We start from the raw sequence: 19,025 nt of genomic DNA on the forward strand, positions 1-19,025 counted from the left end.
CAGACTGGGTAGATTATATTTAGGAAAATGTATATACATATAACATATTTGCATGTAACAACACTAATGAATAAAGAGGCCATGAACTTGAGGAGAACAAGAAGAGGTATATGGGAGAAGTAGGAGGAAGAAACGGGAAAGGAGGAATGGTATAATTATGTTATAATATCAAAAATTGAAACAAAAACTTAATGTTCAGTGTCTTTATCATTATGGCTTGCTTCCCACAGAAGGCCAAAGACAGCTGAGCTCTCTGAACCCTGCCCAGGAGCGAAATGCAAAGGAAGACATAAAGGGCCTATTATTTCAACAGCAGTTTATGGTAATCAGACAAACATTGTATTTGGCTACCAGAGAACAACACTCTAAACAGCAAGCATTGCGTCATTACATTTTTAATGTTGAGGGGGCTCTCCGGAGTACCCCTGCTTCCAGAAAGAATCTTCCAACTTCAAATGCTTGCAGACTCCCTAAGAAGTCACACTATGCTACCTCAGCATCAATTCCATGTGTTTTGGAATAAACTGCCCTTGGTGTATTATTTCAGACCTGGCGAGGGACACTGTCACCTTCATCTATCTTTGTTCTGTTTTATTTTCAGATAATGGCATACAGAGAAACTGGCAGGAGGATGCAGGCACAGCTATGCAAAGCCTGGAATGATGGGACTTGGAGCGCACTTGGCTGCACAAAGAGCCATTTGTGGGGCACAAGGGGTGTTTTCTCTTGTCATCTGCAGCTTTTGTGGTTCCCTTAATTTGGTGTTTGTGAGCATGGTCTAGAACAGGCCTGTGGCCAGCTCAGCATGGAGTACAATAGCTGTTTCCTTCAGGGTACAAACAGAAGCCTGCTGCCAGGGCAACAAGCCTGGGAAACTTCTGGATTTAGAGCTTGTCATTCCTTTGAGTGAAGAGAACAGAACTGAATGGAGGCAGCCAAGTGGAGAACAGCTAGTCAGGGTGAAAGCAGACTCCAAGAAGACACAGAAAAACTTGGGTTTAGCCTCAGCTTTGGGAACAGGTGACCATGAGGCACTGGAGCTGTGCCTGTACCTTAATGAACTAGTGACCTCATATGTAACCAGGCAGGCTGGCTGGGGATAGCTCAGGATTTCTCCAAGCCATAACCTTCTCAAAGCTGTGAATTACTCAGCCTCTGGCCTATCTGGAATCATGTGACTGAGCTCCTCATAGAAAGCAGAACAGATCTCAAAGGGAGAGGTGATGAATACAGGATATACTTTGCAAAATTCAAACAGCTAACACAGACCAGAGTCAAATGAATACAACCCTGTGTTCTGAGATGTGTTCTTTTTAGACATGCAACCCCCCATTCCACGTGGTGTGCCTTCCAAGCCTCCTGAAATTACAAGCTCACAGCCCTCCAACTCTCTGTGTGTGTGCGTGTGCGTGTGCGTGTGTGTGTGTGTGCTTGAGACAGGGTCTCATGCAGCCCAGGTTGGCTTGGGATTGTACAGCTAAGGGTGACTGAGAATCCTGATGTTCTTGTCTTGTCTTCATCTCTCATGTCTCTGGGACAAGAGGTATGTTCCACTATGTCCAATAATCTGTCTTTTCACTCCTACTTCTACATGTGCATGCAATTCTTCCACTTATGCAATATCAGGTTTTAAGCAAAGAGCATCAGGCATCTAGAAAACTCAAAGCAATATTTTAGATGAAGAATTTCAAAAGCCAGCAAGGCCAGGAGCCACCCTCGGAGCAGAGAAGCGAACTCTACTTCTAGTAAAACTTCTGTCTTCTCTAGTCAAAGAACCAGCCTTAGCAAATCTCCTTAAGAAGCCAAGGGCAGGAAGGAAAACATGAAAAGGCAGGGCCCTAAGTTCACTTTTATTTAGTTAAAGAGCACTGTCTGACTACCTGATACAACTCTGCCAGAAAGTTTAAAATTTATTCTGAGACCCTCCTGTGTCTTCTGCAGTAACTTACTCGCCAGTGCTGCAACCTTTTAATACGATTCCTCATGCTGTGGTGACTCCGGCCATAAAATTATTTTTGTTGTCAGTTCATAACTGTAATTTTGCTACTGCTATGAATCATAACGTGAACATCTGTTAGGCTACCTGTGAAAGGGTCTTCCGACTTCCAGGGTCACAACCCACAGCTTGAGAACCACTGGATTATACCATCACAACGTGAATCAAAATAAGCCCTTGCTTCCTTTAGTTGTCTCTATTAGGTAGGTGTTTTGTCACAGCATGAGAAATTACCTAATGTGGGGTGCAGAGCTTGGGGGAATGCTTTCTGGGTCCCAGGAGATGGCTGTTCTAGCTCAGCATGTGCAGTCTAACCAGAGCAATGTCTTCGAGGCCTGCTGTTCCTGGAAGGTGGAGACAGTCACTGAAGCCTTTTAGGCATGACTCCAAGGGTCTGGAACAGGATGTTGTAAATAAAAGCTGGCAGCTGCAACCTGTTGGAAAAACATCAATTTTCCTAATCTTTGTATCTTCAGCCTTGGGAGAAGATCGTCAGCTTTAGGAGGGCACTGACAGTGACTGGCAGCCTTCTGTAGCATTGAGCAAGAATATGACCCAAGGTTTAGGGCAAAGGAGACAGAGAGAAAATGAAGGCACAGAAGCCAAACTTTGTCTTGGCATTGGTGATCCGTTGGCTATTTGCAAGCCCAAAAGAAGAGTTGGTGCTTTTTTTTTAAAGTCTCTGTTATAATGCTACCTTACTTTCTAGTGTCACCTATATGTTCAGGGATATGCAGAGGCCCAGAAGTGGGAATATTCAAGATGAACACAGCCACAAACAATTGTGTGCTTTTATCCCAAGCATGTAGCAAGCACTTTACCACAGGAAACGGTGTTGGAGGGATGGACATTCTTCCCCTGACACGAACATCACAGGCATTGAGTGTTGGGTTGGCATCCTGTCAGTTTGTACAGCTTTTGTGCCAAGTTAATACATAAAAGATAAAACTAGAACAGAACTAAAGATTGAACTGTGCTTACACACGCTACCGCAAAATATGGGTCTTCTACTAACTATTCTAAAGCACAACCCTACTGGCAGGAGCAGATACACTAAAGAGACACAGCCTGCTAGGCTACCGAAAAATGTTCCTCAAAAAATCGAAATCCACCCCAGGAGGAGAAAACACATGGAAACAACCAGAGGAGGAACTTGTCTTCTAGAAAGAGTTTGCACACAGTTCTGACAAGTCAGACCACCTTTCGGGAAAGCCCAGATGATGAGGAGTCGGCCAGGGACGGGACCATGCCTCGTCCAGGACTGCTTAAGAGTTACGCATGTCTTTTTAACCTAAAGCTCACGCCAAATACCTGAAGATAGAACTGGGGGTCCCTGAACCCCTTTATTTGTTCCTGTTCATTATTTGGCCACAGGGAACACACTTTTTCCTGACCTCCCTGGTTCCTAGTCTCCTTAATTGGCCCAATGAGGATGAATAGCAGAGCCCAGCCTGTTACTGCTGCCACGACCCAGGCTGTGACCCTGACAACTCTATCAGTAAAGTGTTCTCTCAGCCCCGACCCCGAATCAGTTTCTAGAAATGCTGACAGGCAACAGAACAGACCTATTTCCCCCTCGGGGAACTTATACTCTATGGTAGAGAACAATAATACAAATTTAGAAATTGTGCGACTCATCTGCTGGTAAAGCAGAAAGGGATAAAGTACTGGGTACCAAGTACACACAGGGTATAGACTGGGGAGGGAGGGAGGGAGGCGGGACATGGCTAGGGAAGGTTGTCTCTGAAGGTGACGGTGTAACCAGAGCAGTAAGGCTGCCTCTTGATGAGTGAAAAAGTACAAGCAGAGCCAAGCCTCAGAAAAACGCAGAAAGATTTATCGCCCACAGTGGGGCAAGGGAGAAGGAAATCATTTCTAAAGCAATATCCTCTGGAACAAAGGAAGCATTGCAATTTTATCTGTGGGGCCTGTACACAGTCATATATGGCTGAGCCAATTCCTGAGCATGCTCAGTGTAGTACATTCCTAGGCATGCCTAGACAAGATCAGATACATGCTTAAAAGACAAGGGATAGACAGGAACGCCTCTGGGCATGCTCAGCTTGCACTTTAATGCTGAAGATAAACACATGTGTTGATGGTATATTGATACAGGAATCTGTCCCTGAAGATGTCCATCTTGCCTAGTGGCTGACTGGGGACAGTCCAGGTAAAACATGGGAAATGGGGAGAATACTCCACAGGTACAATGATACTCAGAGCCCATGGGAAGTAGATTTGTTAAACAAATAGCTGACAGTGGAGGACAGTGCGTGAGAAAAGCTAGATCCCAATGTAACACAGAAGCCTGGGGAAGAACTCCGCTGCCGTATTCAGGAGGCTGGGATGGAATCTGATGCATCACTGCTACTTACATGGAGTTGGGAACATCTATGTCCCCTTCTGGAGGTTGCTCCTCTCTTACAAGAGACTCGGGGTGATGCAGCCCAGGTGGACACTAGGCTAGACAGGCTGGTAATGCTATGGCTCAGCAGCTAAGAGTACTGGCTGCTCTTCCAGAGGAACCAGATTCCAAACCCAGCACCTACATGGCCTTTCTGGTGTCAACACGGTCTAATACCTTCTTCTGGACTTTGAGGAATTACAGACACATGGTGCAGGTAAAACAATAGAGGCAAAATAAGTAATAAAATGAAAGAGGGCTGGGATGGCAAGAGGACTCAGCACATAAGAGCACTTGCAGTACAAGACTGACAATTGAATTTGGTCCCCGAATCCATGATGGAAAGAGAGAAGTCCTTTGACTTCCATGGGTATACTAAGGCATGTGCATATGCATGCACACAAAGATAATGATGATCATGATGATGATGATCATGATGAAAATAAGATGGAGGGCAATACAGAAAGACACCCATTATCAACTGTTCTGCACACACACACACACACACACACAAACGGACACACATACCTATCTCACATACACATACAACACATGCACACACACATAGAGAAGAACAAGTATACACACAGTATTGTTAAAGATTACAAAGTAAACATCAAATACAAGACAAAACAAAAATCAAGGCCATCAAAGCTCAAAATGGTTAACCCTCTGGTCGTGAACAAAACAATCTGCTACCCCCCGCTTCAGCGATCTGCCCTGCTTATTTTTGGTGCAGGGATGCTGAGGAGGAACTGAGGAGGTTTCCTGAATGAGACTTACATATGTCAGGAAATTCCAGCCTCAAATCCTCCAGGGCAGAGGGTGAGAGGTCAGAGGCAAAGAAAGGAAGTAAGCCACCAGCACCAGGCTGGTTGTTCCCTAAGCTCCCACAGACCATGAATTCTGTGCATAGGAGTTACAGACACACATTTCCACGTCTGGCTGTACTTGGTTCTAGAGATCCCAATCCAAGTCTTCATACAAGCACAATGAATGTTTTCACCATCTGAGCTCTGCTGGGAATTTTTTTCCCATGGGGTCTCAACTCATTAGGTCTTTATATTTTTATATTAAAAAAAATCATGCGTGCACACACACACACACCATCGTCACCACCACCATCAACAGAGAAAAAAATAAGTGCCGCAAACTCAAAGAACCTTACTCACTTCAGCAGCACAATGTCTGTGATGTCAGAAACCCTCACATTTCCAAACCACCCATTTCTTTAAGTGCCTGCTTCTTTGCTGAAAACAGTCAGCAGCACCCATCAGTCTCTGCACCCCCTTGCCTCACCCAGAGACATTCTTTGACACTCCAGACACCTATTTAGTGGTTTATGTTTGCTTCCCTTTTGAAGAAGAAACAGCCCCAGAGAGCTGGTGTTGATATTGCCTATTTTCCAACAACATATTTTTATTTTATGTGCATGGGTGTTTTGTCTCTATGTATGTTTGTGTGAGGATGTCAGACATTGAATTTACAGGCAGTTGTAAACTGCCATGTAGATGTTTGGTATTGAACCTAGGTCCTCTAGAGGAACTATCGGTGCTATTAAATACTAAGCAATCTCTCAAGCCCTGACATTGTCCATTTACGAAAGAGAGGGTGGGATTGGGAGGGGAGGGGGGGAGCTACAGGGGGGATACAAAGTGAATAAACTGTAATTAATAAAAATAGAAATAAATAATAATAATAATAAAGAGAGAGAGAGAAACTACTCAAAGGGAAAAAAATGCCCTTCCTCATTTTGTTCTTTTCCTCTGTTAACGAGATCTAGAACAGGACTAGGCTCCCTTGGGCAATGCCTGCTTCTTAGGTAAGCAGGATGGATCTGCCTGCAAGCAGATGTTCCCTGCCATTGATAAATAAAGCAGAAGGTACCCACTGTGCAGAGCCACTGAATTCAACATAACCCAGAGCTTATCCCATCCATTGTGTCCAGAACAGCTTGCCGGGAGCTACTCCATTTGTAAAATGACTGTCAAGGTGGGATGTGCTACCATTTATCTATACAAGCAGACTAAGTCAGCAGGTGCTGGGCACAGCAGATTGTCAAACTGCAACAATGAGGCAGATAACACATAAGGAGGCTGAAATAGGGCATATCCACCTGATGATTACTTGCATGTACTTCTCACGACCTCTGCTAGTAGACTGATAGGCAGGACTCAGCTCAGCTGGATTCTCCCGGCTATCAGTGACACTTTGACACTGTATAACCTCTGCTGCCCCATTTCTATGATCAAATTTCGTTCTGTTTTGTTTTTTCCTTTTAGGAGAAAAGCCATCTGCATTGACTCTTTCCATTGCTCTTTACTTTTCGATAATCAATAAGACATGTGATCTAAGATTTGGCTGATACGCATATTGATAATAAGATTAGAAAGGAACAAAGAACTTGCAGTTGTCATGGTTATGATCCAAATGAGACCTCAAGGACTCAGTGAAGTAATGCTGGGGAGACTTGTGTGGCTTATAAACTTGGTGATACTCAACAAATAAGTGTGACAGTGTGTGTTATTGTCACGGCTTGCTCAGAACACCCACGCACCCAGTTTCTAACCAAAAATGCTGTGTGTCATCTCATTACACACTTAGACCTATTGGTAGTATTTTCTCACATTGCACTACAGCTTCTATTTTGTAATTCATAGTGGACACAGTAAATCATTCAGAGACAAAGCCAGATCAGTTGTCTTCATGCAACAGATAAAATGTTGAGGTTTGAGAATGATGCTAACACAGTTAGTTAGTTCAACAACTTATTGATCCAGAGCTCGAGGCCAATGTTCCTATAACCATTGTCTATGAGTGAAGACAAGGGTACCCATTGCTACAGACTTCCCTGGTTCTTTTCTCAAACACTGACTCCCTTACACATGGGTGCTTCCTATTTCTCTGTTTCACCTGTGGTCACACTGGAACAGCCACATTCTGAGAAAGCAATATGGTTTTCATCATAACGTCCTCTAGCTGGTAATGGAGACCTTGGTTTCCTGATTTTAATTTACCAAGGTGCAGATTTAATCAATGCAGGGCTCAACATCCTCAACCACACTCAGCCTTCGCTCATAGCCTATCCCAGAGGACCTCCACTCTAACACACAGCTTCAGGGGGACCCTATATCTAATTTGAAATCCTTGCCTCTCCGGAAGGGAGGCTGGAAGATCAGTACATCCCCATATAGGAAAGATCAATGCTGGACCTGAGCTGCTCCCATCCCAGGAGCTCAGCATGTCTCTTTCCAACTCCTCAGCCCCTTCCCTGTTGGATCCCGTCAGCCTTTCTAGACTCAGGGAACACCATGGCTGCTCCAATCCCTCTACCCTTGGGCCCTGGCTGAGGAGACTTCAAGTCCAGTTGAGCTCAAGAGGTGGAAAAGTCACAATAGAAAGTCATAGTGCACCAACATGCCAGACCCCTTGCGTCCCCCTATCTCCCAGAAGACAATACTCCGTTTTACGAAATTCTATTCTACGAAACTTACTCAGAATGAGTTCTGACATGGTGAGAGTCCCCACAGGTGCAGAAATGGAGCTTGAATTGAGTGAGAATTACTCACAGGGAAGTAAAAACCCAGACTAACAATGGTCAGAACTCAGACTGCGGAGTCAGCTGTGCAAATCTGAATGCAGCTCTGTGTGCAGCCCAACCTTGGGGGAACTGAACAGGACCAGATGGACTGATGCAACTTTTCCTTAAGGGAAACAAGGATGTGGTTTCCAATTATTCCCAAGAAAACCAGAAGACAACGTAGACGCAGTCCCCAAGGCCAGATGCATGCCGGTGGGATACTCACTCAATAAGTCTAGAAAATGTGCTTATTTACAGACCCACTTCAACCTGAGGTTAATATTCCTACAACAATGGTAAGATGTCCCTATGCTTGGAGGCCCCATCTGGGGAGAGGACACAGTTGTAGAAATGGTAATGGGTCTAGAGGGACCAGGTACTCCTGAGGACCCACAGTTATTCGGTCACCTGAGATCCATTAATGCAGAATGACAGCCTCCAAAATAACAACGTCACTCTGTCTAGCCACTGCCTTCCTCACAGCTAGCTTGGGCCTCTGTCATTTAAAGGCCACTTACAAGGTGCTTGACATTCCAGGCTAGATCCCTGTCACCCAGGGCTGCAATGGATGACGGACCTCCTTTCCCTACTGGTACTCAGGTTTCATTTCCCCACTAGTCTGCTGAGCCTGGTGCAAAGACAAGGAGGTGTGGGAAACTGGGATGCAGTTCCCAGGGGTGTCCAAACAGCCACCTAGGTGCAGATACACCATCTTATCAGTCTTCCCTTTCTAGCGACCCTGATGACAGTGACTATCAGACTTGCTCCCTCCAACTCTCAATCCAGTGCTCAAGGACTGTCCCTATGAATGCTTCTTATCCCAGAATCAGACACTCTTATGAGCAAAGTGATTTGAATATGTTTTGTCCACTATCATTATTGTGGCCCAGAAATCTACCTCAACAGTAGCACAAAGTAAGAGCCTGTCTGTAGCACTTAACTGACACCCTAGAACTCTTCTCTATGAAACAAAAATGCTCATTTAACAACAGGGCATATGGAGGCTTGGTGGCATCAGGCTCCATACGCTGAGAGGTTTATGAGAACTCTGTCCAGTCATTGGGATGACCCTGCATGGGGAATAACCAGTCCCTGCTTCCCAGGAACAAGCAGCCTGGCGCTGGGCCCTCGGTTTGCCTCTGGCCAGCTGTGTACACTTGGTGCAAGACCTGAACTCTCAGCTTCCTCCTGGACTCAGGGGCCTCCGGTAAAATCAACCAACACTTACAAAGTTGCAATTACCTGGTCAGAGTCTTAGAAACTAATAAGCAAATGTGGGTAATGGTGAAACACAGTGAAAGGACACTTTTGCTAGGCTGTGAGATATACTGCAGGGGCTTACAAATGTTCCTAGGTGGTGATTAAGTAACCCCCATTCTAGGAATTCATCTACAGAAGGAGTCTGAAGTGCGAGAATGTTCCTTGTGGCATCTGCTATGATAATAGGAAGCTCTGAGTGTGATGTGCCTTTTAAATGGATCGGTAAAAGCAGAGAAAGGAAGCATGTACCATATCAAGGAAGGGAAAGTTAGCCAATGCTTTGAGGTGAAAATTTCAAACTCCACACCATCCTCACTGTGGGGTTACTGCAAAAGATGGAGGCATGCTCACAAAAGGAAGTCACTATCAGATTAAAATGAGGAGAGACTGTTCTTCCTGCAGCTTTCCTTTATAAAAATAAGTCTCAATAACTGCAAAGCCAATAATTTTTTTAATTGTAAAAACAATGCGAAAATGATCGTAGATAAAAAAGTTCATGTTTAATCCACACAAAGCTTCAAACACCAGTCACTAAAAAGCGAGGCATGGGGCATATCCATCATGCCAATTTTCAGGTGGAGCATGAGGCAGAAAGATTGTCCAAAGCTTGAGGACCACCCGGGATACATATAAAGTTCCAGGACAGGCAGAGCTACAAAAAGCAAGAAAGCCTGCCTCACAGAAACAAGTAACGAAAAAGTACATTATCAAATAAATAGCAACGACTTAATAGATATTAATCACAAAACAACATAATCTGTACAGAAAATCAAATGGCCAAAGGATGCTCTTCCCAATGACCAAATGAGGAAAACTCCAAATGCCTGACAAACCTTTCTGTTGATGAGGGTATAAGTCCTTGGAACACCCCCACAAAGCGTGGTTCAAAATAACACAGTCTATCAACCTGGAAGTGTGGCAATATATACCCAAATTTTACCCTGCCTGACTGACCCACTAATCTTATTTCTCAGCGCTGGGCAGAAGTAAGCCAGTCAGTGTGGCCCTGCTTGTAATGCAAGAGACTGGAAACAACGCAAGAAGAAGGTTCATGACGTGAACCATAGCTTCCACCTTGAAAAGCTGAAAGCGCATGAGTGACAAGAGCTAAAGAGCACATTACGTGAAAACTGCCAGCTGCGCTGGGATGCACCGCATATGCTGCATTTGCAGGTGAATCAGATCAATGCCGATGCACTACTGAAGGTATTACGTAAAGGAGTGGGGAGAGCTGGGCCAGACAAAGAATGGTCACATGAAGACGTCAGCAAGATTCCCAACAGAGACCTTTTATTTAGGCATTTCTGTATTTATGTGAGCTAATGCATGTTTACACATGTACACACGTACGTTCTTGCTCTCTCTCTCTCTCTCTCTCTCTCTCTCTGTATGTGTGTGGGGGGTATAGAAGTCAACTTGGGGTATCTTTTCTCAGGTACTATCCACCTTTTATTTTGAGACAGGGTTTCTCATGCAGGACTCACCAATTCAGCTAGGCTAGACTGGTCACTGGTCAGGAACCTCCTGACTCCTCATCTATAGCACCAGAATTCCAGGCACAGCACACGCTCCTATGCCCAGCCTTTTGCATGGGCACTGGGATTTGAACTCATATCCTCATGCTGGCACAGCAAGGAATTTACCGACTGAATTCTCTCTCCTGCCAGGATTCTTAATATACACCTTTAAGGACGTTTAACTAGGAACTTCGTAGATACCATAAATTACAAAGATTTTAAATAAAATAACTACTGTGACTGTTATAGTAATTCAGGATATTATGTAATACCTTCAGTCTATCACTTTTCTTAATTCAACCCAAGGATGGTGACCACACATTCGGTATGTCTGTCTCCTCTGGGAATTTAGGAGACATCATCTGGCATTACAAAAATCACAAGTTCCAGCTGACACAGTCATACATGTTTCTAAGCTAACTCAGCATTCCAGCAGCGCCTGTATGTGTCTGCTCTCCTGTGTGTCTCTTCCTAATCTAAAATCTGAAACTTACTCTATTGTCAAGAGGAACAATGACTTTGACTCACCCCCATCAGAGCTAAGAAGTGACTCAAGCAAGCGTCTCTCATCTCTAAGTCAAACCTCCAGACTGTCAGCCTTTGAAAGGGAGCTTAATTCTTCCACAGAAGAAAGAAAAGCAACATAAATTCTAATAAGAAGTAAGAAATAACTTGGTGTCAGATGGCTTCCTCAATTATTCTTCAGCTCTATTTTTAAAATAAGGTCTTTATTTATTCTTTGAGAATTCCATACATACATTTTGATTATGTCTCTCTAACCACCAAATTTCACATTCTCTCAAATTCTCTCTCTCTCTCTTTCTCTCTCTCTCTCTCTGACACACACACACACACACACACACACACACACACACACACACACACACACAAATATAAAAAACAAAATAAAACCATGGAGACCAGTTTGTGCTGACTGACTACTGGCTATGAGGCCTGCCCTAGAATGTGGAATACAGCCAGTGTCACTCCACTAAACAACAAACAAACAAAAGCAATCAAATGGCAACTGCTTCTTGGCTGGGGGTGGGGCTCTGTGCCCACTTCCCCTCCTCCTTGCTGGGCTCATCTGGCTTGAGCTTAAGCAGACCTTGTGCTGCCAGTATCATGAGTTCATGCATGCCATCTGTCTTGTCGTGTCCCAAAGACACTGTTTCCTTGGAGCCATCTGGTTTCTTGCTCTTATAATCTTTCTGCCTCCTGTTCAGCACAGATTCCTGAGCCTTAAGGGGAGGGATGTTACATAGGCATCCCATTTGCATTCCAAAATCCCCTGTTCTCTACATGTTGACCACTTGTGGGTTTCTTTGTTAATTACCATCTACTGCAAGAAGAACCTTCTCTGATGAGGGCTGAGTGGTACACTAAAGTTCTCGTTTAGACACCAAGCAGAACCAGGTCAGAGTGGTTAGTGGGGTCTCCAACTTATTTCTTGAAACAGGGTCTTTGACTGAATTTGGAACTAACGAACTCATCTAGACTGGCTGGCTAGGAAACCTCAAAGACCCTGTGGTGTCTACCTCCCCGACACTGACACTGCTGTTCTGGTCATGCATCACTTCATGGGAATGTGTGGTGCTATTGATTAAACCTAAGGCCCTCATATTACAGGCTTTGCCTTTCCGCACCATTCCCAATCCTATTTTCCACTTTAAATTTTGAGACATCTCAGGAAGTTGCCTGGGTTGGCCTTGAAACCCACTCTGCAACCCAAGCTGGCCTAGAGGTTGCCATCCCCCTGCTTCAGCCTCTCCAGTAGCTGGAATTACAGTCCTGAGACACAGGCCTAGTTTGTGAACCTACTTGAAAGCAGGAAATTGAGACAGAATAATGAAGTGATGGGTGATGAGGAGCCTGGTAACAGTCACAGCATCCTAAGTCATTGATACTGGACCTCTGTCTTGATCAGTGCACTCTGGGAAGTTATTGTGTGTGTGTGTGTGTGTGTGTGTGTGTGTGTGTACGTGTGTGACTTCCACTGTCATGACTCAGCCATTCTCTGCTTCACAATTTAAGGACCCTGCTCAGTTGGCCAGTCTTCCTCTAGAATCCTATACTGTTCAACACTCAAGAGGTGTAAGTCCAAATTTGGATGGAACTGGACCTCATTTTGTTCTGACATCCACATTTTTACTTTGACTGGTGAGTACCCTGCTATGGTGAGGCTTAAAAGGCCACCAGTCGGCAGACTATCTATAATGAACCACACAGTCAATAATTCCGGCTCTGTGGATCACTAAATCCTGAGGACCACTAAACCCTGATGCTCAGGCATAAAAGCAGGCAGAGATAATGTGTAACCCAAGGCCTGGCTGGGATCCAAGGGCACTTATTTATAAAGGCAGGCGAGTGGCCAGACTCAGCCCACGTACCATATGCTGACTCATGGCATGAAGATTGGTGATTCTCAAACCATGATGAAAAGTCATGTCCGACCCAAGCCTTTCCCTTCTGTGTGTACTTTTACATGTCATGACACCAAGTTTCTGAAATTAGGTTTTGATTCCAAATCTATAAACCAGGAATAAAGACATGGCACAGCCTAATTCTCACCCTTCTGCCCACCTGCATCACTGGACTCTGCGTTATCACCTGGCCTAACACACCCCACCCTCCCTGTAGCTGTCACAGGAAAGGATAAGCCTGCTCTCCAGCCACCCTAGGGAAGTCTTTCATGTGTAGGTTTAACAGGAATAAATAGCGTGAGGGGTAGAAAGTGAGGAAGGCTTGTGAAACCAATCCAAGCTGTTTGGGTTTAAAGCCTTGGTGATTTGAGATAAGAGCGTTAAGACTCCAAGGAGCCTAAGACTCCACCTTAGCCTGATGCTGTATTGGGAAGTGTGCAGCCTCCCCTAGGACAGGCCAACTGGAGGGAGTCTCAGCTCAGCAAACGATCAGGAGCATCAAAGTAACCTGCGCTGAGCACAGCTCACCTACTACGGTTCCATTAAGCCCACACGTCCTCCATCCATCCCCTGTGATACTTCAGCTCCACTGTCTGCAGGTCAGATGTAAAGGTTTTAAAGTCCCACAAGGAGTCATGAAATGAGTCAGTCTCAAAGTCTAGTCTGAAGCACAGACAAGTTGGCTGTGAATTCAACTTTAAGCCCCCAACATGCCACAGCTCTTGGGCCTCTTGGATGCTGCTGATATTCTGACTGTCACACTACCATTGGGGAAGAATTTTGTCTTAACTAACAGCTGCCCATTCAACATTTTTCCTGCAAAGAATGCTTTCCCAGATACCCACATCTGCAGGAAGGTTCTGCTGGGAGGCTGAGCCTGGGTGCAACTACAAAACTCAAGCCAGTCCTGACAGCACTTCTGGTGCTCTTACCAGCAAGGGACACAGGTGGCAGCCATGGTCCCAAGAAACAAGCACAATGAACACCTACCTTCAATGATTGGTCCACATTCTGAAAGCTAGGAAGGGAAGGAGCAGAGAAAACTAGGGCCTGCCAAGAGAACTCCTCAATCCTGTATTCTAGCCCCAGGAAGCAAGAATCCGCTAAAGTACACCTGTGGCTGTGTTCCCTCAGCCTTACCTACATGAAACGTCATACACACTAAAGCGGAAGATTATATTAGCAACAACACAAGCCTTGCGAAGTATGAGGGTGGGTAGAGCTGAGAACAGGAAATTATGTAACTTCACTTTCATTTCCCAGCAACAAAGGAAGGTTAGCTGCCCAGGTCTGACAGGTAAACCAAGTGCTTTGGCATTTGCTATGTCACTCAGCTTGATATGCACCCATAGAGCTGAGGGAGCCTGCCCACGGTCCCAGCTCAAAGTGAGGAGGCGGCAGAGAAGTTAGGCTCCCATCAAGACAAGAATTGACCTCACTCTTGGCTTTTGCTGAGGCTTCAAGAGGGGTGGAAAGGTTCAGGGGTCACCAGCTGGATTTGTAATCACTTGCATAAGGCTGTAAACCTGATAAGAGCCCGAAGGAGGAAGCAAGTCACCTCGAGGCCATGTAGAAATAAAGGACTCCTTCCCTAAGCCTCTCTGCTTATAAATCAACCTGCAACGCCTGTGCTTTGCAAACCAGCAAGGAAAAAAACATCAGGCAAGGTATCAGAACAATGAGAAATGAGGCAGAGCTGGAATGTGGAGGGTTCAGCACAATGTCTCGTCAGCAATGACAGGCAACCAGGGTCTCAGGGATCTGCTAAGAGTAAGACAGTTCTCTGATGAGCAGATCTTTCCTTTCTTCTTTTTGTGTTTTCTGAGACAGGCTCTTGTTTGCCCAGAATCTCCTTGAATGTCTGATCCTTCTGCATCTACTTCCTGAGTTGTGGGAGTACATCTGTGCATCCATCACACCTGGCTGATGCACAGTGCTGAGGATGGAACCCAAGGTTTCATGCATGATAGGCAAGCACCCTAACAACTGGGCCAGCACATCCCCAACACAAGGCAAAGGCTTTCCTGGACCTTCCTCCTTTCACAACTGTTGTCCTTAATCCAGTGGTACTTAGCAGCTGGCTAATGGCCTAGTGGGTAGCTTCAGACTCCAGCAGATTGTCTTTACTGAGTAGGCACCGGATGACCCGGAAATTGGACTTCTATCTCCTTATGTGTTTCTGCCATTGACTCTGTGCAAAGGAGTCCTCAACTGTCAGCAGCTTCACAAGAAACTCTCTAGGTCTGACTTACACTTCGTTTTTGGCATCAAGCAAACTCATATTACCCCACTTCTCTCCCTTTCTGTGGGCCTGGGATGATCAACACAGCACTTACCATCGCCACTAGAATGGCTGCTCACAGAGTCCCAACCCATGACATTCCCCACCACCTATGACCAGGCCCCAAGTGCCAAAGACAACAGTCAGTCTCAAGAAACCAGACAGCTGGAGCAATAGCAAATTAGGCAAGGGTTCACAGGCTTAGACATGGGAGGGAGCTAGGGCAAGTCCACATTCTGTATTACTGTCTGACTTCCTGGTGAATGGCTCAGTCCAGCTGGTGAGTCCAGCCAATGATAGAGTCTGCAGCAAAGAACAAGGCAAAAGGACAGTGGGACATTTTGAGTAGACATCAAAATGCCAGATAGGGGCTGGAGAGAGGGCTCAGTGGTAAGAGGACTTGCTGCTACTACAAAGGACCCTGGTTCAATTCCCAGCACCCACATGTCAGCTCACAAACATCTCTAACTCAGGTTCCAGGAAGTCATATTCTCTCTTCTGGCAGAAGCCAAGCATGTGCATGGTGTACATGTATACATGCAGGCAAAATAGTCAAACACACATTTAAAATAAAGAGTTAGATAAAAGGGGAGCAAGTGGTTTTTCTGTGTTTACCAGAAATCATGGGAAGCCATATTTCATATTAAGAGAAGTAAAGAAAAAAAATATGGCTCCTCAAATGTTTGGACATGTATGGTCGAGTCAGGAGTGACCCTGGTTTTCAGAATTCACATGCCCAGAGCCTTTAATTGTTCTTATGAATGATTTTGTGGAGCTGAGTGGTAGAGTGCTTGCCTAGAATGCTGAAGGTCTAAACACAATCCTCACTACTAAAAAGAATTGATTTAAAGAAAGCTTGCTATTAATATTCTGTTGTATATGAGCACATCTTATCTTAAGGATTGTGTGTGTGTATGTGTGTGTGTGTGTGTGTGTTGTATGTGTGCATGAATGTACACATACATGTGTATACATGTGCAGGTGACCAACTCTTCACATCAAAGTCAACACTGAGTGCTTTGCTTGACTGATTTTCATCTTTTTATCCTTTGAGACACATATTGGTCTAGGATGAATGACTGATGAGTTTCATGGATTTGTCTATCTCCCCAACCTTTGCTTGACATTTAAAAAAAAAGTCCTTTCGCATGTACTGATTTATTTGTACATATGTGTATAGAAGCACATAGATACCATGGTCCCTGTTTTGTTGCTGTTTGTGTGGGTTCTAGGAGCTCAATTTGGATCCTTTTGAATGTGGGACACTTTACCCAGAAAGCCATCTCCCTGCCTTTTAGTGTTTCATCATAAAAAAACATCACGGCTGAGGCAGGAGGAAGCCAAGGCTGGTAAAAGATTTCTTTGTGTCCCCAGATAATGGTAATTTTTGTCTGTGTGTTAACTCATCTGCAGATTCAGAGCAGTATACAGGAAATGGGCAAGGCTTCTTAAATGTCAGACATACCTCAGTAGAGTGATTTTTGAAATCTAGGGGAAGAAAAAATTTTGTGTACTAAATTCCGTGTAGATTGTAACTTTCCAGCAATACACTGGGATTCCAAACTCTGAGCACAGCAAAGGGCAGCCAGCAGAGAGTACTTTATGGCCTAGGTAATTACCCATAGGTAAAACACCGGTTGTGCCACTGATTCAAAGAAGACATTAGCCACAGGATCCCGAAGCTGAAGCACGGCTAACTTCTAGGTATGGGTCTCCACTGCAGCCTAGTATGCTCTCTGCAGACTTCATAAAATCCCTGCCCTCTCTGGTCCCTGGTCCATACAATGATGAAAATGGTATTTGCTTACCTTTGTCTCTTACAGCTGCTGGAATCAATTATCACAGACAGGCTTAAACATAACAGAAATGAGTTGTCCCACAGCTCTGGACCCTAGAGCCAAAGGGACGGCATCTGCAAGTTGGCTCCTAAACACCATAAGGAAATGTGGCAATCTTCTGGGCCTCTTTCACATCTTCCTCCCTACTTATGTCTCTGCCTCCACATTTCTCCTTCTTGTAAGAACCTGATTCCAACTGAGTTGAAGCACAGACCGTACAGTAAGTGACCTTCAACCTCAAAACCCCTGCACAAGACTCGCCTGCCAAATAAGCCCACATTCCAGGGCACTGAGCCCAGGGAAGGACTGCAGGATGAATCCTGAAGTGTAGGGAAAAGGCAATTTATCTTCACCAGCATAAAACCCCCAGTGAGGATCAGCATGTTAGCAGATGCAGCCAATAAGACTGGGCTCAATCAACTGGACACCATCATGGTAGTCCTCACTCCCATCTCATCACTATCACTCTGGGGGCTTTATCCCTGAGGATAATCATCTCCTAAGGTAGCAATGGGTTGTTGTGCTTCGAGGTAACAATCACTGAGTGTGCTTGAGTCCAGGTGCTGGTCTCATCAAGTGATCTCCTGATGTGACCATAGCATCACTGACCTTGGGCCTCACTGACCATGAGCATCACTCAGGCTTCTTCAGCCCACCAGGGCCACTGCAGACATTAGGATACACAAAGGACACTGTGAAAACTAGGTGAACACTGTCACCCCTCTGAGGACGATCCTCAGACATGCTGTTGGCTGCTGCATCAGACTCAGAGTGTCTATCTACTATGTCCCACAGAAGGATTCATTTGCATTGCCGAACATTGTGGCTAAATTAATTTGTAAAAACAAATAGTTAAATGTACAGGTAATTCCAGCTGCTATTTTAGAGAACTAGAGAGAATGAATGTTTTGTTGGGTGTGTTGCCTTCCTTGCTCAGGGCAGACTGACCTCCTCTGGTAGGATCCTAAGAGCTCAGTCTTCAGTGCCAGGCATCTGTCTCACAGGCTCGGCCTCATTACTGCCACAGCCACAAGAGCTCATTCAATTCCAGGAGTCTCTTCTGTGTTCTCAGAATAAATCACTGGCTTGCCCCAGCTGGGAAGCAAGGACTAATTGGCAGAGCTGACTATACCAGCCAGGAGTCCATGCTGCGGTTCCTGCTGATCCATTTGCTGAGCTCTGTGTGCTGACTGGCCTCTCTTGCACCCAACAGTACCCCCAAAAGGACTCTCCTGTTCTGACTCTTAAATAACCTCATATAGTACTCTCTTTTAGGATTTTTAGTGCAATTAAAGAAAACCAAAAGGTTCCAGAACAAGCTCACCCAACCTTCTCAAGGGTGGTCCACCCTGGAGGAGGAAAGGAAACTATTGTCCAGCAGAGCCAAGAGATGCATCCAGCTATGGCCTTGACTGTCCTTGGACAGCATCACCTTGAGAAGTTACATTCTGTCTTCATCTATAATCTCATTTTTCTCCAGCCTTGCTACAATACCATTGGGTCAGCCACTGTACAGGAGTGTGCAGTTTAAAATGATTCCACCCGAACCCCCACAACAAACATCCTTGAAAAGACAACCATTTCCCTCTACTCTAGGGGTATGGACAATTTACAGAACACACAGACCCATTTCTGGAAAACCTCTGTGTTTCTTGAAACGTGAACAGAAGTCTAACCCCCTACCAAGCAAATTTAGTCCTTTGAGTTTAAAGGGACACCCACATTC

At 45.1% G+C, this 19,025-nt stretch overlaps 1 protein-coding gene across 6 annotated transcripts in view; it reads right to left on the minus strand.

Moving 5' to 3' along the window:
- Window positions 1-19,025, minus strand: part of Rnf144a (ring finger protein 144A) — a 114,220-nt gene that overhangs the window by 49,004 nt on the left and 46,191 nt on the right. Inside the window, exon 1 of one of the 6 annotated variants that reach the window (XM_021651273.2) lies at window positions 14,171-14,268. The exons of the other annotated variants lie outside the window; for them this stretch is intronic. The gene's annotated coding sequence lies outside the window, so the exon portion shown is untranslated. Of the gene's footprint in view, window positions 1-14,170; window positions 14,269-19,025 lie in introns of those variants that run through there. 6 annotated transcript variants of the gene reach the window in all.

The sequence above is a fragment of the Meriones unguiculatus genome, chromosome 1 (genome assembly GCF_030254825.1).
Source record: "Meriones unguiculatus strain TT.TT164.6M chromosome 1, Bangor_MerUng_6.1, whole genome shotgun sequence".
Taxonomy (NCBI): Eukaryota; Metazoa; Chordata; class Mammalia; order Rodentia; family Muridae; genus Meriones; species Meriones unguiculatus.